This window comes from Megalobrama amblycephala, linkage group LG3, assembly GCF_018812025.1.
Source record: "Megalobrama amblycephala isolate DHTTF-2021 linkage group LG3, ASM1881202v1, whole genome shotgun sequence".
Lineage (NCBI taxonomy): Eukaryota > Metazoa > Chordata > Actinopteri > Cypriniformes > Xenocyprididae > Megalobrama > Megalobrama amblycephala.
The window spans coordinates 48,833,053-48,858,899 of NC_063046.1; the positions used below are offsets into that span (position 1 = coordinate 48,833,053).

The window sequence follows — 25,847 nt, forward strand, 5'->3', positions numbered from 1 at the left end:
TAGTCACCATAGACTCCGACTGTAGACTAAAAATCACAACGCAGAATTCAACTGTAGACTACCAATTGCAGAACAGAGATGTTGCAAACTGTCCGTCCCTTTTCAGCGCTGCGCTTGTGTTCGGTCTTCCAGTTTGTATTTCCACAGCATGATGGTTCTTACGAATTTATGAATGAGCCTCTCATTTTAAAGTCTTCCCGAACTACTGGCATTTGTTATGACATCCGCTTCAAACATTACAATGCTCATGATAACTTTCGTTAACTCTACAATAAGTAAATCCACTTCACCAGCTACTTTGACAAAGATGCCATAGAAATATACATAGAAATATACGGAGCTAACACAAATTCGAAGACAAAATTCTGAAGATGGCCGTGCACTGGTTTCTCTGGCGCATAAGGTCTATTGACAACTCGTTAGCGAGAGCAAACATAAGCATGTTTATTCTATAATAATATTAATAATATTATTCTACATTTTTATTCTGGGCTGGTTCCACCAGCTGTTAATAAGTTACAATTTACCCTAGTTTTCAAGTACAGAGGCACTAAGTTATTATTTACCCACTACTGAATATATTTGCGAAGCATAACTCTACATATAAACTAAACGTACGGAAGCTTCTGATGTGGAGTAACGGTTGGAATAAAATAACAGACTGACTTAACTGCATCAATAAGTTATTGTTTTACCTAACAGGCTTCAATTCTGAAATATGAACATGTATGAAATAACATTTATCAACCATTCATGGTGTTAATAATAATATTTGATGGTATTTCAACTAATGAATATTTTGAAGCCTTGTTTGTTTTTTGTTTTTTTAAGTTACTAGAAAGTGTAATTATTATAACTCCTAAACTACCTCGTATTTATAATTGGAGTCATAATTCTTCTTCCCCCTGTGCAGCTGCTGGACAAGTCTGCTGCCTTAACCCACATGAAAGTCTCCTCCTTGCAGAAGGGACCACTGCCACGGCAGCATCAGTGACTGGAAAAGCTGGTGGTGACATTTGGCCAGCAAATCAATGCCCTGTTCTTACTGGCTTGTGGAAAATTATGTGGGCTACATGAAGTAGTAAGCATGTAAAATTTAGTGTTTTTATTTAAGAATCATTGTAATTAGATGCTGAAGGCAAATAATTTATTTCTTACTATATTTATCAATGCCTATCGTTGTTTTCAGTGTGTAGCATATTTTTCTTCTCATCTTTGCAAAGATTCCATACTAATTTTTACAATTAATGTATGTAATTGCAGTGGTGTTGACAAGCTCCTAGCAGAACTTTCTAACCAACCTAGGAAGAAACTACACAATCACTGGACAAAGGACTATCTGGCAGAGCATACAGAGAGCTTCTCTTAATTATCCGTTCTCCTGGAGGCCAACATCCACCAATGTATCTATGGACAGAATGGATTTGAGAACCATACCTTTCAGGAGCTCTACAGCCTGTATTCTGCGCTGCAGATGATTTCAGCACAGCTTTGTCTGCTGGTGGCTGCATACACCTGAAATGCAAATGACAAGTTTGCAGACAAAAAGGTTTAAGAAGAACATTTATGAAAAGTACATATTAAATTTTCTGAAAGAAAAAAGAAATGTTATTCAAATTACATCATTCTCTCCTGAATAAAAATACATATCAGAAAACATTTCATAAAAGAAAAACTAGGTACATTACTTGTGTTTTATGTTTGGTACACAGATGTTACGCTCCTCCATCAATACTCATTAATGGCTGGATGACACTCATTTCTTAGAGGTGATTGAGTCACAGTCTACTGTTGCAATGTTCCACTGTCATGTATTGATGTTCTCTGCCACATCAATGACATCCACATGCATATTAATTAATAATTCTGTTTGTAAGCTCAAGCACAAGGAGTCTCTGTCATGAGTCATGTTTCTTCTGTAGAACCACCTCTGAGTGACTCTTTGTTGAGTAATATTCATATTATATGCAAAGTTATCAAACATGAATGATTATTATTGGAGTGAGAATGTATTATACGGTTTTGACATTTTTAAAGGTTGAGCTGGAGGGTCGAGTACACCTGTAGGAAAATGCTAATTGGAATTTCACCAGCTGACCCCTCATGGGTAAAAGATGACACAGAGGGGGTGTTATGTCAGCTTTAGGACCCATGTTTTGACTCCACCTCCTCCAAGAGAGCTGCCATTTGCCTGTCCGCTTCACCATGCATTCCTGCTGGTAGAGGCCAACAATGTACAGGATTACAGGAACCGTTCACTGATCGAACAGCTCAACACCTGCTGCTGGAGAAATTGTTGGGGAGAATTTCCAAACCTCTGCTGCTCTGGCTTGGAATACCTCTTCAGCCAAAGCACAGGTGAATGCCTTCTAACTCAGTGACCTCTCAAAGGATGGACCCAGTCCAGTGGAGTAAGTGGTTCAGCCCGGCCGGCCTGACACAGAAGAGGATGAGGCGGCGTACCAGAGTGACCAGAGGCAGAGCTTAACAGGGTGGCTGCCACCCCAGCCCACATAACCCTCTGGCCTTTGTGAGTCTTTTTTTTTTTTAACCTAAATGCAATACTAACATTTTCTTGAGTGTTGATTGATGTTCAAATGCAGCCAGTTCAAGCAAATGTAAACATTTTAACTTAACGTGATCATTGTACATTTCAACAGGAGGGGTAACACTGGGGCAGCATGCTGTATTGCTGCACAAAGATTGTTGAGGCTTGTTGAGGCTTCCTTGATTCAGACGTTACGCACCAGCTTCTTGCAGGGTCACCTCGCAGTACTCAGTCAAGCCCGAAAAAAAAAAAAAATAAATAAATAAATAAATCATATGAGAGAATTCAGCATTGCATACTAGTGGAGGATCCGGTTCTGAGCAAAGTGGGTGTTCCTTTACCAAAAATCAACACCAAGACTGTCCAGGATTTTATCCAGTTTCAGAAGAGACTCCAACCTGGAGTCAACTAAAATGACATCTGCCGTCATATTGAAGACAAGGTCGATCTCCTCAAGAGAGCTGCCTCCAGCACAGTCTTTCTCTCCTCCTGACTACCCACAGATTGAGTATAAACACATTCCAAGCACGGCGGGGCCCAAGGTGTTGAAAGAAAGAACGGACACTGTGATGCCAGACCCAAAGACTCAGTCGCAGGAAAAACACCCTGAATCTGCACGGACGTCTCCTTGGTCCAGAGCTGTACCCCATAAAAACAAAAAAACAAACAAACATTAATCTTACTTCTGTTGGAGCCAAGCTACCACACATAAACCACTTGCCCATTTGTACCCTCTGCAAGCAAAAAACTCAGGGACACAAAGCACTAAGAAGAGTTTTTGTCCTATGAAAATTATGTCTATCTCAAAAGGATTGGACAAGTTATGAACATTTCACCACAATTGTGGACGCATACAAGTAAACTTAGACTTATTGTGAATTTCAACTAGGAATACTGTGTAATTCTTCTTTCAAAAATTTACTCTGAATAATGCTTATAGTTATGTTTTAATATTTTATATTTCATTTAACTAATATTTTATATTTTATGTAACTACAATTCACAGTTGATTATATTATTGGATAGATTATTTACACATAACTATTGTAAAAATATATATAACTTCAAAGTATGTTGGTTGGCTTTTTCCAGTGTCTGCAGCTTCCTCTATTTTGTTCATATCTTCTGACACAAACTTTCTGAAATATTCCAGTGTTGTATGAAGGGAGACAACATCATTAGTGATATCCTGCCCTGAAAAATCAGTGTTGGGACCGATAAAATCCTTTATCAGCCATCGATACCTGTCATGGGGCATGGTCTGTGTTCTTGAATGACTTGATGCATCTCCACATTCCTCTTCATCACTAGTATCAGGTTCCTTTTCAAAATCACTGTTCCCATTCTGGATGGCATCAATGACATCATACACTTTGTAGATAATATGGTCTTTCCTGGCTGGTGGCATTCTGAAATGAGGAAAAATAATAATAATAATAATAATAATAATAATAATAATAATAATAATAAAAACCCTGATTATCTTCTATGTCCCAATCATACTTAACACATTTTAAAGAATTTACACATTCCACAGAATTCACACAATACTGTCTGGATAGCTTATTGTGCCCTCTACTTATCATGCTAATATCATTTTAGTCGACTAAAACTAGGCTAAAAACAACTAAAATATGACTAAAGCTCAATGGCATTTTAGTAAAAAGACTATGACTAAAACTAAATCAAAATTTGCTGTCAAAATTAACACTGCTGGAGGGCCACTTCCTGTGGAGTTCAGTTCCAAACTGAACTGGACTAATCAGCAAAACTTTGACCCACTGCTTTTTCACAAAAAAGGTTTATCATTGAATAATGCCTTTATGTTTCACATGCCGTTTTAAAAAGACAGGCAGCATCACTAAGAAGCATTTTACAAATATTAAGGTAGCATTCTATTCAAAACAATCACAGTTAATATAATTTCTATGATAAGGTTGCCAAATTTTTAAAAATGAAAAGAAAAATCCATAATCTTTAAAACTCTACAACCACTCTTTTTTTTTGACCACTTTAGGGGGGTGCACCGTTCCCGGAAGTACTGCAATACCGGGTCGATGCGTGGAGTGGACGGAGCAAGCCCCTATTCCATCTCCCTGTTCCAAAAATCAATTTAATATATGGTGCCCGGGTAGGGCACGTATCAGATATTAAACTGATAAGAACAGATACTACACTTGATCTTAGCCAAAAGGCCGAGAAGCGATACCCACAAATGGTCAACAGTAGCAACCACATTCTAGGAGACAGTAAATCTGATGACGGTAAGCTTTTATTTATTTTTTTACTCAAACAATTCTTGTATAGAATGTAATTGTTAACATTGCTAAAGTAAGGGGCCCCCTGTGGAGGCGTTTTTCAGTTTTGTGACCCCTTTAAGCCTTATATACAAGCACTGGTCGTTCACACCTCAGATTTGAAAAAGGCTCAAGAAATGGGTGTAGAGAGCTGTGATAATGTGATTGGATAAAGGGTGAGAAGGGGGGAGGGGACATTATGATGGGGGAGGGGTTTAAACACAATAACTCTACAGACCTACATCACACTCACTACAGGCACGAAAGTACATTAAATGTGATTGGAGACAAAGATAACAAAAGTTGGGGGCATACTACATTTTAAAAATGCAACCATATATTAAACATATAAAACCTCTTAAACACCTTTATCAGAGAACCATTTACTTTTCTGCCCATTCTCTTGAATTTTTGTTTTTTATGATCTTCATCTGTTTATTTGAATAATTAACTGTCATCACACCCCTATCAGAGATAATGCTGTACCAATTCATGAATCAAAAAGAAACATGAATTTTGAAGTAACACACTATCTTGATTTAAACAAAGTAACCCCTTAGAAAGTGAGCACAGTTCAATTCTATTATTAGACCAGAAAATCAGGGGAGAGCGCGAACGCAGTCCCCCACTACCAGAAATTATGCAGTCGAGATTCCCACATTTGGGGAATTCGCAGGGGTCAGCACAACCGGAGTGCAATGGCTGAGCCTCGCCCTGGGTGAACCACCTTCTTGATCATGGTGTCTCCCCTGCCAGGTAAGTATGAGTTCCACACGCGCCCTGTAGAGGGGACACTTGAGGGAACATCATTCTCAAAGAGGGTGAGGAGTCACTTCACTACATATGGTTCACCAACATGATCTATTCTAAACCCTCAATCTATACTGTAAACTCTATACTGGATTTTGTTAAATCAGTCATGTCATTTTACAGTCGTACAGTCTACTCTGACTATTGACAATTAGACCCTCTGATTGGTCTACATTCACTGTACACTCACTATCTCTCTACCAATCACAGAAGAAGATTTGACTGCACTCTACCAATCAGGCAAGAGACACTCCAAGCTCTAAGTTTGTCTGCTCATTGACAATTTATTGACAATTTAACAGGGACATTATACAGGATTATGTAGCTATAGTGACCAAGAGTGGCCAAGGTATAAGAGTGAAACCAAGACATTAGATGTTAAACATTTTGGTATGGTAATTTATTATTATTATTGTCATGACAATGCTGATGAACTGATTGCACCACATGAACAAAGCCCACTGTAATTTAATTAAGTGTATTTTTATTAACTTTTTATTTTGTCACAATTTTGTTTCATTTTTAATAGCCATCAATGGAAATATGTTTTGCATTCAAAACAGTGTAGTTACAGCATCTACCAGCAGGGGCAAACTGGACTAATAAGCCAAACTGTACACAAACTTTATCATTGAATAATACTACTGATTCACATCCAGTTTAAAAAATAAGAATAAGATAGTAAGCAGCATCACTACATAGCATTTTATAAGCATAGCGTTTTATTAAGCTGGCATTCCATTCCAAACAATCATAAATAATATCATTACTATGATAAGATTGCCAACAATAATTTTTAAAAAAAGAAAAGAAAAATACATACTCTTTAAAACTCTATAACCACACATGACAAAAACGTTTGTTATTTAAACGGTCGTTATCTTTTTTAAACTAAAATGAAAGGCAATGTGGATAAACATTCATAGCCACTACAGAACACCACACAAATAGTCTAATAGTCTAGTTAATAGTCTACAGCGCAACAACGATGCACCAAAAAACAATCAAACTAATTTACAGAATTGAATTAGAACAAAATATACCGTTCTAAAAAAAAAAAAAAAAAGTCATAATCAAGTCACAAGTGCAAATTGCCTGAAGTGCAGGGGAACATATAGGCCTAGGCCTATTCAAAACACAAGCCACAAATGGTTAAATTAGATAACTCCGAGTGATAAATAAATAAATAAAAATTAAAGAAATTATTAAAATAACTAAAGTATAGTCAGAATTGTCAACTGCAGAGACAACTGAAGGGGAATTTTACAGTTAAAGACCCAAAAGATTCACGAAACATTCTTAAGAATAAAATTCTTCTTAACTGCTAATTTCTTCTTATTTTTTAACTTAAGAAAAAAGATAAGAATATTTTGTATTCTCAAAAACTCTTCTTAAGAATGTTCTTATCTTTTTTCTTAAGATTGTTCTTAAGATCAAATTTAAGAAGTATTCATATTCCTGAAAAGAATGTTCTTAAAAATAAATAACTTCTTAAATAACTTCTTAAAGTTAGGATAACCTCCAACCTGTCTTAAATAGATGCTCAACGAATTTATTGGGTCGTTTCAAATGTTAAGCATATGACATAACACTAGCTAGCTAAATATAATACATATTACTTGTACCCTGAATGTGGACGAGCACTCTAAAGTCTGTAATTACACTATTGATCATTTGCGCGTACCTGTATATGATGCGCGCACTCAAGCTTGTACGGAGAACGGCACAAGATGTTAGCGCGATTTATTAATTTGTTTCCTCTTTTTATAAACAGTGTGCACGATTTAGCAAACCGAGGGAAAGAATTAGTAAATCATGAGCATGATTTAGCCTACTATTTTTTCCTGCATGTCATGTGCGGGGCTCCGTAAGCTAGAACTAGCGAGGCAGCGCACACGGATACAGGACGCATTCACTCCAGAGAGAGCGCAAAAAAGTCAGTGTACAAATGAATGGAAAAGAACGTTGCATCTTGAGACAGGTTTTTTTTAAATAACGATTTTAATGGTCCATTAAAAACATGACAGAGTGATTAGCTCCCGTCAAACAACCACAACAAAAATAGTCTGCGCGCTCATTATGATATCTACGGTAGCCTAATCTACATGCAGTGACAGGCTTTGAGGTGTTTTTCATTCAGCGAGTCTTCAGCAATTACCCCCTTTCAATCAAATAAACACCATTCATTTTCTTCTTAAGTAAAAAATTAAGATCTTGCCCTAAGTTCTTAAGAAAATATTTCAGAACTTCCTAAGATTTTTTCAAGAATTGCACTTAGGAACATTCTTAAGAACTTCTTAGAATTTATCTTAAGAATTTTCTTAACTTCTTTCTTAAGAAGATGTTCGTGAATCCGGCCCCAGATATGTTGAATAAAGACCCGGAGTCAGAGTTTAAAAAATAATAAATTTTAAAAAGAACAATTTTAAAAGAAAATTTTACTGAAGAATAGTTTGCAGTTTCATCAGCAGAAGCCAGTTTCAAGTCTTACAAGGAGTTTGTAGGCCCCTCTGCGTACATTCACATTTCCACAACAATTATACTCTAACAAGAGTCTACTACTAACTACGTTATTACTTCAGGCTGAATGATTCTGATTGGCTATGAAAAATAGAGAAATTTGGTAATCTTCCACACATGGACAGATAGTCAGAAGCATATCTCTCTTCGTCACGATGCTGACGAGGGGACCCTGGATTTAGGTACTGGATGTCCTTTTGGGGTCATGACATAGCGGTCTCAAGCACAGTGCCAGTTGTCCACCAGTACAAAGGACTTGCACAGAACACTTAGTGTACATGCACACATACACATGATTCACAGCTTTGTCAAGGTTGAAGTTGATCTGAGCTCTGCTCTGAGCAGGAAACTTTCCCAAAACATACCGATGACATGTTCTTTTCTCTCAGTGAGGTACAGACAATATTCAGACTTATTTTCTAGTGTTTGAAAAGGAAAATAAATGCTTTAACATACGTTGAAGAAGTCATTCAAATAATTTAACAAAGATAAATGTTGATTAATAACTTATGATATATGATATCATATTGATATACGTTTGAGTATTTTAAATAGCGCGCTAGTCAGCTAGCATTAGTTAGCTCGTTAACGTTGGCCAGCAGAAGTGCGCCGCTCTTTTTTGGATCATCTTTTACCATTTCAAAGTGCATCCAATTCTACAGATTTTCTTATCCCAGACATTGTTAAAGATTTAATCCCTGCTGCCAAGATGCTCCTCTATCGGTCACGGATCATGGAAAGTGAAAATTAACTCACAGGGGTTACAGGGGTGGTTGGATTTATTCATGCACATTAAAAATATTTATTTTTATTTATTTTATCACATTTTTTATTTATAGCATTATCATAATAGGCCGTATATTAACTTATTGGGAGAAAACCGGTAGTTCTTTGTAAAAATCAGATATTGAGCACCCCCTGTATCTCATCTCGTAACATCTCTGCGAAGAGTCGACTGTGAGATAGTCAAATCATGCTCCTCCTATCAAAGCTTCGAATCGTCGACTATAGGCCCTTTTCACAATGACGTCAGTTAACTTCCGCCTATCCGCAAAGCAGTGTATCAGTTGTTCCGCCTTACCTTCGCACCGACGACTTCTCGGGAAAATGCTTTAATAACTTTAAATGCAAACTGTTTATGTCAAGGATTTACACAGTCGGGTTCTTCTGGTAACGGTATTTATTATTTCTTTTCTGTAACTGCCTTGCTTAGGGTTTCCGTGAGCAGAAACTTTAGCAATGTTGTGTCCTTGAATTGAGTTTTATCACAATGATTGTGTGTCCACACAAATCTGTTAGCCTATTTGGAATAACAAGAATATTGTCTTTAAAAACAAATCTTTATTTTTAGAAATTGGTAGGCTATAATAACGGTATTGTTCTTGTGAGATTTATTTACGAGTAATGGACACCTGAAAGTAACACATAGGCTACACATATACTACTCTGAAGAATTAATGGTGTGAAGATTTTAGATAATTTTATATCATACCAGTTTAAACTGAACTGCTGCAATATATTAAGATTGTACAATTTGTAAGAAGTGTATTGAAAATACAAAACAAAAGTATGTATTCATTTAATGTTATTCCCTGGAGAAATGATTTGATTTCGTTCATTTAATGCTGCTGTAACAATGAGTACTGTTGTAAATCCTCTGTATATTTTTGTATGCGAGTCTTGTTCTGCAATAAAGAGATGAGTGATGATGTTTTTTTTACTATGGTAAAAATGCCATGTACGACATCCGTTTTTACAACATTAACAGTCTTCATTTAGAAATATTAAACAATTTTAATTACTTATGTCATGTTTATCAAAATAAAATTGAAAAAAATAAGCTTATTCTTTTTAAATATCAGTCTATGTTGATCTTCATTGTAGCTACATACAGGCACTGAAATGTACATTAAACATTAAATGATTTTTTTTTTTTACTGCACGTAAATGTCGGAAACATGCGTTTACTTCACAAATATTGACAAATACATATAAACAGCTTCATCTGCAATAAAGACGGCAAAGTTTGCAAGTGACTACGGGCAGCAGAAAGTGTATGGCTTCAGTAGGCCTACGTATTCAACTCCTCCGACTTCAAACAGCAAATCTTGCCGATCGGTAAGTTTGTTTGAGATCTGCCAAACACCTCGCCTTCAATTTACATTAAATTAGGCGACTACAGTCATCCTCTAACCACATTTGTGGAATATGTACAACTTTTGGGTGCACTTAATTTGAGCGGCGCTACTATTCCACTATGCTGAAGGAAGTGAGGATCCACTGTTTCGAGTCCAAACGGAAGCTGTGTGATGTCATGTGAAAAGGGTCTATTCAGGGTAGAGGTCTGCGCGGGACTTTTTTTTCTCGTCCCGCTCCCGCCAGGTTCTATTCCGCACGCACCCGCTCCCACCTAAAACTCACTCTGTGTTGCCCCGCTATCCACATAGTGATTTTCTTCCCTACCCGACGGGTCCCGCTAAATTGAGATTGTTTCCAGAATCTTGCATTTAAACTTCCCCTAATGAAAGAGAGTGATTGGGGATAACAATTATAAAATGCTGCACAGCACATTAACACAACACCCTAAAAAAATGTCAGAGAAAAAAAAATGTTACAAAGAATAGTAGGCTAAATATCAAATATCTATTTAATATAAAAATTAAATAGCCTACTAGGGCTGAAACGATTAGTCGACATTATCGACAACGTCGACAATAAAAAATTGTCGACAAATATTTTTGTTGTCGAATAGTCTCTTGATCTCATACGACCTATTTGAAGGGCCTGCAATAACGCGGTGTAACCAGTGGGGCGCTGTAGCGCAATACTGTAATGCAGCCCTCCGGGATCCAATCCAATAAAAGAAGTCAGTGCTTTGGAGAGCATAGTGCAAACGACGTCGAACCCGTGAAATGTGGGAGATTAACATAGCATAAACATAACAAACATAACGTTTAGCATAACTACAGAATACTGTCATGCAGGGCCACCAACTCTCATTCAAACTCACTGTTCTCACGCCACACGTTCATTTTCTCACACAGTGAAAGATGCATCGCAGAGCAAAGAGGACACAGACAACGGCAACGCACCGACAGATCAGGTTACTTTTGATATAAAACTAAGTCTAAGCTTTTAAATTCAGTCAATATTACTACGGGATTCAAACAATACTTGTGGTGGTGACTCTGTTTAACGTTGTGTGGCAGATCGCTGTAACACCTCGGTTCAAGCGGCATGTGAACCTATTCCTCTCTATTACAGCGCGAAATAAACATGAATGAACATCAAAAAGTACTTACTGAACTTACTGAAATTAATCCATCTCTATTGTAATCACTTAATCGGAGTTTTAACCGCAGAAAGAAGTCAATAAAACTTGCAAACAAATATATCACACAAAATGTAACATTTACCTCAGGAAAGCCATTCAATGACCATAAACTCGATAGTTTGTGTGTGTGTGTGTGTGTGTGTGTGTGTATATATATATATATATACACACACATACTCATACACATACACATATATATGATATGTATTATGTGTATGTATGTATGTTGTTTCATTTTTCACAAAAACCCCCACATGATTACATTATATTTATATATTTATATTTATAGTATATTGGTCTATTCAGTTGGCTTAAAAATGATTAAAAATACACTTTTAAAAGCTGAAGTGATTTCCTTGTTTTATTTACTAGTTAAAGTACAGTATAACTCAATATTTTAACTAATTGCTAAAGTAGAATAATCGAACAAAGCCTACTGATTAATCAGTGCAATAATCGATGATTAGTCGATTAATCGTTCTAATAATCGACAGATTAATCGATTATCAAAATAATCGTTTGTTGCAGCCCTATAGCCTACAACATGTCTCTCAAAACTATAGCCAAGCCAAAAATACATAAACGAAAACTGTTGGCTTACTAGCTATACTGCAAAATGAAATCTTTAACAACCATGCAAGAACAGATTGACACGGACTGACGACCGTTTCAGAACGTCTCTCTTCCAAAATCCGATCACAAAAGTTGAATGTTCTCTGAAGGTGCACTCGCGCAGACCTCTAATGCAAAGAACATATCTTGCCAGGTTTCTCAAGACAGGAAACTGGTGACTGTGTGAACACCACCACTGCAGAAAGTTTTGTTCACTTCAAGTTCAAGCACAGATCCGAGAATGTCAAAGCATCTCGGGAGAAACTTGGTTATTGTCAGACCGCCCCCTCCTGCCTAATGTACACTATAGTTACTGACCGCAATCCGCCTTTCATTCAAAATTTAATCCCGCGCAGCAAGGAATCTTATCGGGTCTCTTATGCAGACCTCTAATTCAAGGTCACCCCTAGAGTGGAGACAAAGATATTTTCTGCCCATTCTCCTTTGAATATTTGGTTCATTATTACCTTGTTTATTTGAATAATCCAGTCATCACATCCATATCAGAGAAGTGAGCATATTTCAATTCTATAGAGGGTATGCACGTGATGTCACCGTCGATCGGAATGACTCACGCCCACTGATTGGCAGAAAGACTGAGCGGCAGCATTGGTTTTCAGCGTGAATGCCGCGAAAAACACACAAAACACATCCAAAACGGGAAAGAGCTTTGTGATTGAATGTACAAATAGCTTTGACAAAATCTGAGGTATACATTTAAAGAGTGCTGAGAGCTACAGAAAAAAGCAGCAAATGGATCACTGCAATTCACAGGAACAGCTGGACTCCAGCAGAGCAACATGGATTTGCAGTTATCATTTTTAGGGTTGTTCCGATTCCGATACTAGTATCGGAAATACCACCGATACCACAAAAATTTCTGGCATCGGTATCGGCGAGTATTTAAACTCACGTACCGTTCCGATACCATTTTCTTAAACAACACCTAGTTGTGCCCGCTATCTTTGCTTAACGCAGCAAATTGGAAATCAATTCTTCTTTGCGGCTCACAATGCAAACACAGGAAGTTGTGCTGCGTTGCCACAAGCAACCACTGTTTAGAGCAGCGGAGAAGTGAAAACGCGCTAGCAGTATGTCTGCTGTTTGGCACTATTTCAGACCAGTAAAACGGCGACATGTCTCATATGCAATGCTGCAATTTCGAGTGGCACAAGTATTGGCAACTTTAACACAAATAACTTAATAAAGCATTTGAAGACACGTCACCCCGCGCAACACGATGGTTACATAAAGGCTAATGCTGCGTTCACACCAGACGCGAATGAAGCGATAAGCGCGAGTGATTTACATGTTAAGTCAATGCAAAGACGCGAATTGACTCCCTGCGGCGCGATTCGCGTGAATGACGCGGTGCGAATTGAGCGATTCGGCGTTTGACGCGCTTAAGATGGAGAAGGATGAGGCGTGCCAGCTTCATTCAAACAAAGAGAAAAGTTTTCAAAAGACAAATAAAGATAACCGACAAAATTGTCGGGTTTATTGTTCTGGATGACCAGCTGCTGTCAGTCGTCGAAAACCTGAGATTTTTATTTAACAAAATTGTTTCTGGACTTCAAGTTTTAAAGAGAATATTTTCTTATATAATTATATTCCTAGATTTATTTGTTGCACTGTTTTTATAGTTATATTGTAAAACTAATATACCTTTTTCAGTTTACAGTGTTAGATTTGTGGCTGCATTTGAAGTTCTTTTTCACTTAAAATAAATAAATAATATAACTGACAAATGTATGTCAGATAATAAACATACTCTAGTTCACTGTATGTTTTTGTTCTTGTTTTATTAAGGGATAAGTCTGAAGCACACCATAAATAATTCTATCATCAATTCATACAGGGCTAGTAGTATATGTATATATATATATATATATATATATATATATATATATATATATATATATATATATATATATATATATATATATATATACACACCCAGGTATCGGATCGGTACTCGGTATCGGCCGATACCCTGAGCTCAGGTATCGGAATCGGTATCGGGAATGGAAAAGGGGTATCGGAACATCTCTAATCATTTTGTGTCAAATTGTATTATATATTGTGTTAACAACTCATCAATTAAAGGTGCTAAAGAAGATCTTTTCGTCGACTGAGAAACCAAAGACTGTTACTGAGATTTTGAAATGAGCGCATGAAAGGTGCTAAAGATGATCGCGTAAACGATTGGCTGATGTTTTTAAGGCCCTACCTCGTGCACAGATGATGTATATTAATATTATTCCTTTCAGTGCACCTAATAAATAGTCTTTTATCAGTTAGTGAAGACAGTTTGAAGTAATATTGCAAAAATGTATAAAGCAAAACATCCTCTTTAGCACCATATTTACCATTTTATATTCTGCATAATTGGGTGTTTTTAAATAAACACTAACAAAAATTATACAAGTTTTAGGGCTGGATGATATGACAATATTGACATTGATATAAGTGATTACTCGGATTTAAACCTACCTATATTGTGGTTATATAAAATATTCACAGGCAGATTTGCTTTATGTATTTCCCCGGCGTCGAAATCAGGAACATATAAATGTCAGGAAACACGACTCCTGGCTGCATGTCAATATCCATGGATTAGGTTTATTTGACAAGGTGTAAGGAACACTTTCAAGTCCAATCTTTAGTGTAATCGTTTGTTTTACTCGCGTTTTCGCAGTTTCCCCTATTAAATCCAGTCATGCAGCAGGTTCTTTTACCACTCAGTCCAGCTGAGGGAGCACATTCCAGCAGGAAAGTGACATCAATTACCCCCTTTCCACCAGCACGAACCGGGTGCTAGTTCAGAGCTAGTGCTAGTGCCAGTTCGGAGTTGGTTCAACTGATGAGCCTTCTAAGAACCGGTTTGCCTTTCCATGGGCTAGAGAGCCAGCACAGAGCCAGGTCTTACGTCAATGTATATGTCTCATATTTCACAGCAAAGCTAGCGCTGCAGCGCCAAACACAAACACACCAAGCTCGTTCGAGATACATCGGCTTCTCGCATAGCGATCGGCGCATGACATCAAAGCTCCGTGAGAACGATCCAAAAGCACAAAGAGTTGTATGCTCTACAAACGCTCCCGCGGATCCGCGGCACCTGTCGAATCGGTCCGCGCTGCTCCGAAGCATCTCGAACAAGCCTTCTATCAACAATCGCGGATGTTTCACTACTTGTTGATTCTCATGGCTTTGCGAACCTACATCGGCATCCAAACACGGCTCGCCGTAATTTGTATATAGACAGAGATAACAATTGAGCTGCTATTAGCTCGATTAGCTGCTATTTCAAAAACAGCGGTCACAAGTTTCTTGTTGGTCACGGTAACCCCGCCCCTAGCCCTTGACGCAAGCGGTTCTTACTTCTAGCCCAGCAATGTTTTGGTGCTACTTATGAACCACTTTTCCTGGTTCGGAGCTGGTGCTTTGTGTGTCGAAAGACAAAGAACTGATTTGAAACTAGGCTCTGGCTCCGAACCAGCACTCAAACTGTCTTGGTGGAAAAGAGATAAATGATACCCTCTACTCTATTATTAGACCAGAAGATCAGGGGAGAGCGCGAACGCAGTCCCCCACTACCAGAAATTATGCAGTCGAGATTCCCACATTTGGGGAATTCGCAGGGGTCAGCACAACCGAAGTGCAATGGCTGAGCCTCGCCCTGGGTGAACCACCTTCTTGATCATGGTGTCTCCCCTGCCAGGTAAGTATGAGTTCCACACGCGCCCTGTAGAGGGGACACTTGAGGGAACATCATTCTCAAAGAGGGTGAGGAGTCACTTCACTACATATGGTTCATCATGGTGATCTATTCTAAATCCTCAATCTATACTCTAAACTCTGGATCTTGTTAAATCATCAGTCATGTCATTTTTACAGTCTATGCTGACTGTTTACAATTAGACCTTCTGGTTGGTCTACATTCACTGTACACTCAACTGTAGATCTCTCTACCAATCATAGAAGATGATCTATCAGGCACAGGCAATCCATCTCAAGATTTGAATGTACTCTACCAATTAGGCAAGAGGCACTAATAATTTGGGTGTTTGCTCTAATTTTTTGTGCTCACTGACACTTTCATAAGTACAAACTTTCAATTTTCATAATTTAATAGGGACATTATACAGGATTATATAGCTAGAGCAACAAGATAGTGGCCAAGGTATAAGAGTGAAACCAAAGAATCATACTTCATTTTTTGACAAATCTATGAATTGCCCACATGAAATGATACCTGGCTTCAGTAAACTGATAGTGGAAGACAACTGACCGTTTGCAAAGACCCGTGTAAAGACCCTTTAGTTACTGTTGCTACGTCCAACAAGCCATGACGCCGATCTCTTGCCACTCATCATGTTCTTACACAGTGAAAATTACATCGCGGAGCAAAGAGGACACTGACAACGCGTCGACAGACAAGACAGAGCAGGTTCATTTTGATATGAAACAAAGTCTCAAATTTTGTCATTTTTAAAGAAATTTAAACAATACTATTTTGTGGCTCTTTATGTGTCATGACAGATCGCTGTAGCGCCTCAGTTCAAGCGGCTCGTGAACCAATCATCTCTTCCAACTAGTTCATTTATAGAATCAAATAAACATGAATGATCATCATAAGAAATGTTGTTTCAACCACAGAAAGACATCAGTACACACCATTTTTCAAGTTCAAGTCCACCTACATTAAAGGTGCCCTAGAATTGAAAATTGAATTTACCTCGGCATAGTTAAATAATTAGAGTTCTGTACACGGAAATGACATACAGTGGGTCTCAAAAATTTTTGCTCCTTCTTATGTAAATTTGATTTGTGCAAAAGACCACTGAAAAACAGGTGAATCTCAAAACACCGACTGTGACGCAACAGTCGGGATCATTAATATGTACGCCTCCAACTTTTGCATATACCAGCCCATGTTCAAGGCGTTAGACAAGCCAGTATTAACGTCTGGAGCTGCACAGCCGAATCAACAGACTTTATGCAGGTAAGCAAGCAAGAACAACAGTGAAAAATGGCAGATGGAGCAATAATAACTGACATGATCCATGATATCATGATATTTTTAGTGATATTTGTAAATTGTCTTTCTAAATGTTTCGTTAGCATGTTGCTAATGTACTGTTAAATGTGGTTAAAGTTACCATTGTTTCTTATTGTATTCACGGAGACAAGAGAGCCATGTCGTTATTTTCATTTTTAAACATTTGCAGTCTGTATAATTCATAAACAACTTCATTCTTTATAAATCTCTCCAACAGTGTGTAATGTTAGCTTTAGCCACAGAGCACTATCAAACTCATTCAGAATCAAATGTAAACAAATAAATACTATAATACATCCGGAAAGTATTCACTGTGCTTCACTTTTTTCTTCAATTATTTTCCTCAAAATTTTACAAACAATACCCTATAATGACAACGTGAAAGAAGTTTGTTTAAAATCTTTTCAAATTTATTGAAAAAATAAATAAATAAATGAATTAAAAAAAAAAAAAAAAAAAAAAAAAAAAAATCACATACATAAGTATTCACAGCCTTTGCCATGACACTCTAAATTAAGCTCAGGTGCATCCTGTTTCAAGTGATCATCCTTAAGATGTTTCTACAACTTGATTGGAGTCCACCTATGCTAAATTCAGTTGATTGGACATGATTTGGAAAGGTACACACCTGTCTATATAAAAGGTCCCACAGTTAACAGTGCATGTCAGAACACAAACCTAGCCATGAAGTCCAAGGAATTGTCTGTAGACCTCCGCGACAGGATTGTATTGAGGTACAGATCTGGGGAAGAGCATAAAAAAAATTCTGCAGCATTGAAGGTCCCAGTGAGCACAGTGGCCTACATTATCCATAAATGGAGGAAGTTTGGAACCACCAGGACTCTTCCTAGAGCGGGCTGCCCGGCCAAACTGAGTGATCAGGGGAGAAGGGTCTTACTCTGACAGACATCTAGCGTTTCTCTGTGGAGAGAGGAGAACCTTCCAAAAGAACTACCATCTCTGCAGCACTCCACCAATCAGGCTTGTATGGTAGAGTGGCCAGATGAAAGCCAATCCTCAGTAAAAGGCACATGACAGCCATCTGGAGTTTGCCAAAAGGCACCTGAAGGACTCTCAGACCATGAGAAACAATTCTCTGGTCTGATGAAAAAGATTTAACTCTTATGCCTGAATAGAAAGTGTCATGTCTGGAGGAAACCAGGCACCACTCATCACCTGGCCAATACCATCCCTACAGTGAAGCATGGTGCGGGCAGCATCATGCTGTGGAGGTGTTTTTCAGCAGCAAAGAACTGGGATACTAGACAGGATCAAGGAAAGATGAATGCAGCAATTTACAGAGACATCCTTGATGTAAAAAACCTACTCCAGAGTGTTCTGGACCTCAGACTAAGGTGAAGGTTCATCTTCCAACAAAACAACGACCCTAAGCACACAGCCAAGATAACAAAAGAGTGGCTACAGGACAACTCTGTGAATGTCCTTGAGTGGCCCAGCCAGAGCCCAGACTTGTTCAATCGGGTTAATCTCTGGAGAGATCTAAAAATGGCTGTGAAGTAATGCTCCCTATCCAATCTGATGGAGCTTGACAGGTCCTGCAAAAAAGAATGGAAGAAATTGCCCAAAAATAGGTGTGCCAAGCTTGCAGCATCATACTCAAAAACACCTGAGGCTGTAATTGGTGCCAAAGGTGCTTCAACAAAATATTGAGCAAAGACTGAATACACCGAGCAAAGAGTGAATGTACACCGTGGTTCACTGCAAAACTCAGACAACTTCGTCAGGCCAAAGAAGTTGCCTACAGAATGGGAACAGAGTCTTGTTTAAATGGACCAAATACACAAAAGAGAACAGAGTGGCTAAGCAGAACTATTCTGGAAAGCTCAGGAACCATCTTACAGCCAATGACCCCTCATTAGTGTGGAAAGGCCTGAAAGTCATCACCAACTACAAGACCCCATCCCCCAGCACTGTCGAAATACACAACAGGTTGTGCAAATGTGATTGACATAACGTGAGGTCGAATTAATTTTTTAATGTGTGAAAATTTTGCATGCGAATTTTGGACTCAGTGTGCAAAGACCTTTAGGTTAATATAGCTGCGCTCCTGTGTCAGTTAACCGGGAGCTAACGAGCATGCAAAATGTAGAGAGATGATGAAAAGAACAGTTACAGCAGGGCTCCATATTAACACCTGAACGTTAAAAAAAAAAAAAAAAAAAAAAAAAAACTAATATAGTACAATGACTTTTAAAGTCCCTGTAAAGTCATTTTAAAGTATGTGTTCTGAGTTTGTCACACCACAGAAAAATGTGTTATTAACCACCCAGCCAAATTTGAATGATTAAAAAAATCTGCAAGTAAATGAAATAAAGTTATCAAAATCTCGAAAAAAAATAGGCAGCGCTCTCTGTTCTCAAACGCTGGGGGCGTGTCCGCTGTCGGCGCTGAAACCACACCCACTCGCGAGAGCTGCAGTCTCAACTTACTTGTCTAATGAGTCAAACATACTGATGCATATAAACAAAAGAATCACGTTAGAGGGTTGCACATTTTAGCAGAGTTACTGTGGACTACCTACTAATTATAACATAAGCACACATGACAACTTACACTCATTGGGCACGTACTGCCGGACTGTTGTCGAGTCGACAAATGACGGTGCCGCGAGACGGGAGGATGAAGGCCGGGACGGGAGAGACTCTGTCCGGCCCCATATATCATCGGTTATCGTCGGGACGGTAAGAAGGCAGAGGCGGGAGGGGGGGCGAGGTCTGTTCAGTCACATTCACCAAAAACAGCGGATTATCTGTGAATCCCAGCTGTCTGATGAAAGTTTGTAAAATTATCCGGTGTAGAACGATCACTTTAGGATCCTTCATATCATCGTTTTAGGAAATTTAAATAAGGAGACCGAGCATATTGTATATTATAACAACCATGTAATATGCATTTGTGTGACAAAGGCATTACTAGCTAAATGTGGGCTGTAATGACACTCGAGATTGAGCGACTGAACCGCTGTAGAGTTAGAGGCGGCGCCACGCTCGGTGCGTCATCGACAGTTATATAGTGTTAGGGGAGGAGCTATGCTCGGGGGACGATGTGCGTCATCAGACCCCCGTTATAGCTCCGCCCAAAAAATCCTGAGCAGAGACTTGGTGAAAAACTGTTTAACGCTCTAACTTCACAATTAAGCATTACACAATTCACAGACTTTGTAATGTGTTTCAGCAATACATTTGTAACATTTATAAAGTGTTTAGAAAGAATTCTCAGAATTGACTTTACAGGGACTTTAATTTGAATTTAATGTTTTACATTTAGTGTAAGTGGCAATCGAAATAATAGGCTAATATATAATGTATATGTACTGACTGTAACAAGGTTGCGCAGCCTCTCGAGGAGAAATGGAAACAAATGAGCACAGCACACACAAACTCAGTTTTTATATTTGAAGAGTTTGGTTCCAAAACACGATAAACGGCATTTAAAAAAAAAAAAAAAAAAAAAAAAAAAAAAAAAGTTTCCGTGTTATTCTGACAAATAACTGACAAATAAATTTTATATTGATGGATTAATTGCATTTTGAAAAAAAACAAAAAAAAAAACGTCATGGACTTATTGCATTTTGGGAAAAAAAATGCCTTTTTATAACAAACCTTTTAAAATCAAAATGTAAATTTGAATTTTTAATGTTTTTATAACCAAAAGATGCTATGTGAAAGTTTGAAACAGAAAATAGTGGTTTTCATCTTGACCCACTGCCTTTCCAAACAAAAGATTTTAATTTAATAAAGCCTACTGTTTCACATGTATTAAAAAAAATAAAAAAAGAAAGTAATCAGCATCACTACACGGCATTTTGTAATTATTAGGCTAGCATTACACTCCAAACATAATCCTACATTCCAACTTTACTACCATATAAATCACTAATATATATATTTTTAAAATTCTTTACAACTCTACAACCACACATGACAAAAACATATCTTCTTTTGACCACTTTAGGGGGGTGCACCGTTCCCGGAAGTACTGCAATACCGGGTCGATGCGTGGAGTGGACGGAGCAAGCCCCTATTCCATCTCCCTGTTCCAAAAATCAATTTAATATATGGTGCCCGGGTAGGGCACGTATCAGATATTAAACTGATAAGAACAGATACTACACTTGATCTTAGCCAAAAGGCCGAGAAGCGATACCCACAAATGGTCAACAGTAGCAACCACATTCTAGGAGACAGTAAATCTGATGACGGTAAGCTTTTATTTTATTTTATTTTTTACTCAAACAATTCTTGTATAGAATGTAATTGTTAACATTGCTAAAGTAAGAGGGGTCATGACCCCTTTAAGCCTTATACAAGCACTGGTCGTTCACACCTCAGATTTGAAAAAGGCTCAAGAAATGGGTGTAGAAAGCTGTGATAATGTGATTGGATAAAGGGTGAGAAGGGGGGAGGGGACATTATGAGGGGGAGGAGTTCAAACACAATAACTCTACAGACCTACATCACACTCACTACAGGCATGAAAGTACATTATGTGACTGGAGACAAAGATAACAAAAGTTGGGGGCATACTACATTTAAAAAATGTAACCATATTAAATATATGAAATCTCTTAAACACCTTTATCAGAGAAACATTTACTTTTATGCCCATTCTCTTTAATTTTTGGTTTTCATTATCTTCATCTGTTTATTTGAACAATTAAAGGGGCTCTCTGTAGGAATGACACCCAGTGTATATATATATATATATATATATATATATATATATATATATATATATATATATATATATATATATATATATATATATATATATATATATATATCCAAAATAGGTACTGCAGTCCAAATTCAAAATATTGTTTGGCCCGCTCCCTCGTTCAAAGATGCGGGTTGCCAGCTTTTACAGCATATGGTTGCCAGCAACAATAGGGAGTGCAATTGACACTGAAAGCTGAGGAGACTTGCATACTGTAAGCTGATGAGTTGATTTATCTGTTTTGATATGCTGTTGTTCATAGAGATATTTAGATGGATTCAGAGGCTTTTTAGTAGAGATGCACTGATTGCAATTTTCTTGGCCGATTCCAATTTCCGATTTTTTGTTAGTGTGATCGGCCGATACATATTTTTTGCTGATTCCGATTTTCTTTCTAAGAACTATAAATGACAACATATACAAACAAAAATCTACTTTTCTTCAATGCAGAGGTTTATTTTCATAAAAAAAAAAAAAAGTAAAAGTCAGCAATAAAATATAAACAGCTCAAATAAATGCAATAGAATAAAGAGAGCTATGAAACTAAGTTTTTTGGGTTAACTGGGTTTTTATTCAGGTAAGAAATACAACAGAATTTAAAGTAATCAAATGTAAAATAACACATTGTGTTATTTTGCATTGGTTACCTTCATTTCTGTAGTCTTTATTGCAAATAATTCTTACCATTAAAGTTATAAAACGTATTCAGTCAAGAGCAGAAAGTGACAGAGAAGAGAGCGAGAACGCGCAGCTGACGTTATTGCCTGATTCTCTGACCCAGTTTGTTTTCTGGTTTCCATGGCTGCAATACGCGGTGTTTTCCGCGAACTGGCAACCTGTGATGTCGAAATACTATTGGTTAAACTGGCAGCACGAGATTTCGCACAGACCAAAACAAAAACAGACATTCCGACACGGAACGCACATTTTCAAAGTAGAATATCTGGCTGTAGCATTGTGTTTCTGAGAAACAAGTAGGTGAACTTAGCATGTTTCCTAAATATCTGCAAACATATTAGGGTATTTTTATGCTTTATTAAAGTACAAATCTTACATAGAGCCCCTTTAACTGTCATCACACCCCTATCAGAGATACTACTGTACCAAATCATGAATCAAAAAGAATAAATGAAGATGAATTTTGAAGTAGCGCAGCATCTTCAAATAAATGAAGTAACTAAGCACATTTCAACTCTATTATTAGACCAGAAGATCAGGGGAGAGCGCGAACGCAGTCCCCCACTACCAGAAATTATGCAGTCGAGATTCCCACATTTGGGGAATTCGCAGGGGTCAGCACAACCGGAGTGCAATGGCTGAGCCTCGCCCTGGGTGAACCACCTTCTTGATCATGGTGTCTCCCCTGCCAGGTAAGTATGAGTTCCACACGTGCCCTGTAGAGGGGACACTTGAGGGAACATCATTCTCAAAGAGGGTGAGGAGTCACTTCACTACATATGGTTCACCAACATGATCTATTCTAAACCCTCAATCTATACTGTAAATTCTGGATTTTGTTAAATCAGTCATGTCATTTTACACTTGTACAGTCTAATCTGACTTGACAATTAGACCTTCTGATTGGTCTACATTCACTGTACACTCACCATCTCTCTACCAATCACAGAAGAAGATTTGACTGCACTCTACCAAATGGGCAAGAGACACTCCAAGATTGTCTGCTCAATGACACTTTAATAACACAATAAAACATTCCATTTTCACAATTTAACAGGGACATTATAGAGCATATGTCACTAATAGGTGGACTGCGGTCCAGGTCCGGACCCAGAAGACATCCCATATGGACCCAGACCTACAGCCAAAACAGAAGGTTATGATTTAAAACCTGATGAAGATCTTCTATTTTACCGGCTGAGTTTTTGTAGTCCTTTACGGTAGTGGTTTAGTGGATGAAGCGCACACAGACCAATTGCATGCGAGTTAAAGCTGCTGTAGGTAACTTTTGTAAAAAAATTTTTTTTACATATTTGTTAAACCTGACATTATGTCCTGACAGTAGAATATGAGACAGATAATCTGTGGAAAAAAAATCAAGCTCCTCTGGCTCCTCCCAGTGGTCCTATTGCCATTTGCAGAAATACACCGCTCCCGGTAAGAAACAACCAATCAGAGCCAGGAGGAGTGTCTTAGCAGTGTCAATCAATCAAGCTCGCGTGCGCGCTGATCTCACCCCTCCCATGCACAGCGCCAGCGCATACAGGCTTCAAGATTACCGGTGTGCCGCAGCTTTGCTTATGGCGGAAAAACAATCCAAACTGTCAATTCCTCGAGTGGCACCTGCTCATAAAATAAAGACGGGTAAACGGAAAAAGACAGATGACGATGATAAAAAAGCCAAAAAGAAAGAATTAGATAGAGCCCGAAATAAAACGAGGGTAAATATCGGAGCCTTTTCCGAGGTGGAGGGAGCTACGTGTCCTGAACGGATTAAAAACCGATGCAGAGTCAGCCACATTTCTGCTTGACAAGTAAGTATCCCTGCTTGATTTGTTTAATTTTTTAAGAACTACACAACTAAGATAATTTCAAAACAGGACTGACAAATTATGTATGGCATGGTTTCTTGTAGATTTCAGGGTGGTCCTTTGCATATAACATCGTTTTATTTCGCCATAAGCAAAGCTGCGGCACACCGGTAATCTTGAATTTGACGCCTGTACACTGTGCATGAGAGGGGTGTGATCAGCGCGCACGCGAGCTTGATTGATTGACACTGCTAAGACACTCCTCCTGGCTCTGATTGGTTGTTTCTTACCGGGAGCGGTGTATTTCTGCAAATGGCAATAGGACCACTGGGAGGAGCCAGAGGAGCTTGATTTTTTTTCCACAGATTATCTGTCTCATATTCTACTGTCAGGACATAATGTCAGGTTTAACAAATATGTAAAAAATATTTTTTTACAAAAGTTACCTACGGCAGCTTTAAGTAATCCCATGAGGTACCACTCAGCCAATCAAGTCTGCACATTCCAGGCGGTAAACATTGCGACTCTACAGTGCAGACAGATGAGAGTTAGAGGCAAGTTACACATGAAAAGAAGGTAGAAAGAAAAGGAAAGATAGCGATAGATGTAGAAAACATAGGGAGAGAAACAGACAACTGCGCCAGAGAAAGTTGAGAAGACGAGTGGGACAGAAAAAGGCATAGAAACAGGCAAGAGCAAGTGCAAACCCCCCCAAAAAAGTGTTACTACAAAAACAGTCAATAACCTCAATGTTATACACTGTAGTGTCACAGTCTGCTGGTTATACTACAACACTTTTTTTTTTTTTTCCCCCCAAAAAAATAAATCATAAAATTGATGCAAAAATATTTATGAAAAATATATTTAATACCTTCAGTGTAATATACTGTACTTTCACCAAATTCTGTTCATACATCACTAATGTCGTGATAATTATACTACAACACTTATTTTGGGATAATGTCACAGTACAGTGTATTACAGTGAAGTTATTAAATATTTTACATTATAAAAAAAAAAAAAAATCATAAATTATGCAAAAATAAATTTTTCCAAAATTAGAGTTGCAGTATAACCAGCAGGACAGCAGTGATGTGTGAACTGAATTTGGTGACACTACAGTGTGTAACATTGAAGTTAGAGTTTTGTAGTAACACTTTGCAGGTTTTGCACCTTGCAGACTGTCCCTTCGAATCCGTCTCTCAGCCGTCAGCACATAGAGATCAATGTATTTTGTCCACTCTGAAGGAAAGCTCTTTTTGATGGGAAATTAGGTTGTAGCTGCTTGTCTATGTTAGAAGGGGTGTTATTTGTGTAGTAACAGCATTTAGCTCACAAGTTATTGATCCGGGGAATTCAAATCTGTGAATATGCAACCAACTTTACGCAAGTGAGAAACTGATGAGTGACATGGAGAAAGTTGAGAAAAATACGAGAC

The 25,847-nt window shown here is 38.0% G+C and overlaps 2 long non-coding RNA genes and 5 other non-coding genes across 7 annotated transcripts in view; 1 reads left to right on the plus strand and 6 right to left on the minus strand.

The window, feature by feature from the left end:
* Nucleotides 1–2,857: 2,857 nt before the first annotated feature.
* Nucleotides 2,858–25,847, minus strand: part of LOC125265578 — a 47,941-nt gene continuing 24,951 nt past the window's right edge. The window contains exons 2-3 of the long non-coding RNA XR_007184294.1: nucleotides 3,793–3,957; nucleotides 2,858–3,187 (exon numbers count right to left, since the gene is read on the minus strand). This is a non-coding gene — a long non-coding RNA (uncharacterized LOC125265578). The remainder of the gene's footprint in view (nucleotides 3,188–3,792; nucleotides 3,958–25,847) is intronic.
* Nucleotides 4,565–4,755, minus strand: LOC125265964. Its single transcript, XR_007184392.1, has one exon. It is a non-coding gene; the product is annotated as a U2 spliceosomal RNA (small nuclear RNA).
* On the minus strand, nucleotides 5,446–5,609 carry LOC125265960. The gene has a single exon (XR_007184389.1). It is a non-coding gene; the product is annotated as a U1 spliceosomal RNA (small nuclear RNA).
* Nucleotides 10,630–16,072, plus strand: LOC125265572. The gene is made up of 4 exons (XR_007184288.1): nucleotides 10,630–10,645; nucleotides 13,649–13,650; nucleotides 14,966–14,971; nucleotides 15,708–16,072. It is a non-coding gene; the product is annotated as an uncharacterized LOC125265572 (long non-coding RNA).
* On the minus strand, nucleotides 15,687–15,850 carry LOC125265957. The gene has a single exon (XR_007184386.1). It is a non-coding gene; the product is annotated as a U1 spliceosomal RNA (small nuclear RNA).
* LOC125265965 lies at nucleotides 21,158–21,348 on the minus strand. The gene has a single exon (XR_007184393.1). It is a non-coding gene; the product is annotated as a U2 spliceosomal RNA (small nuclear RNA).
* On the minus strand, nucleotides 23,135–23,298 carry LOC125265962. Its single transcript, XR_007184390.1, has one exon. It is a non-coding gene; the product is annotated as a U1 spliceosomal RNA (small nuclear RNA).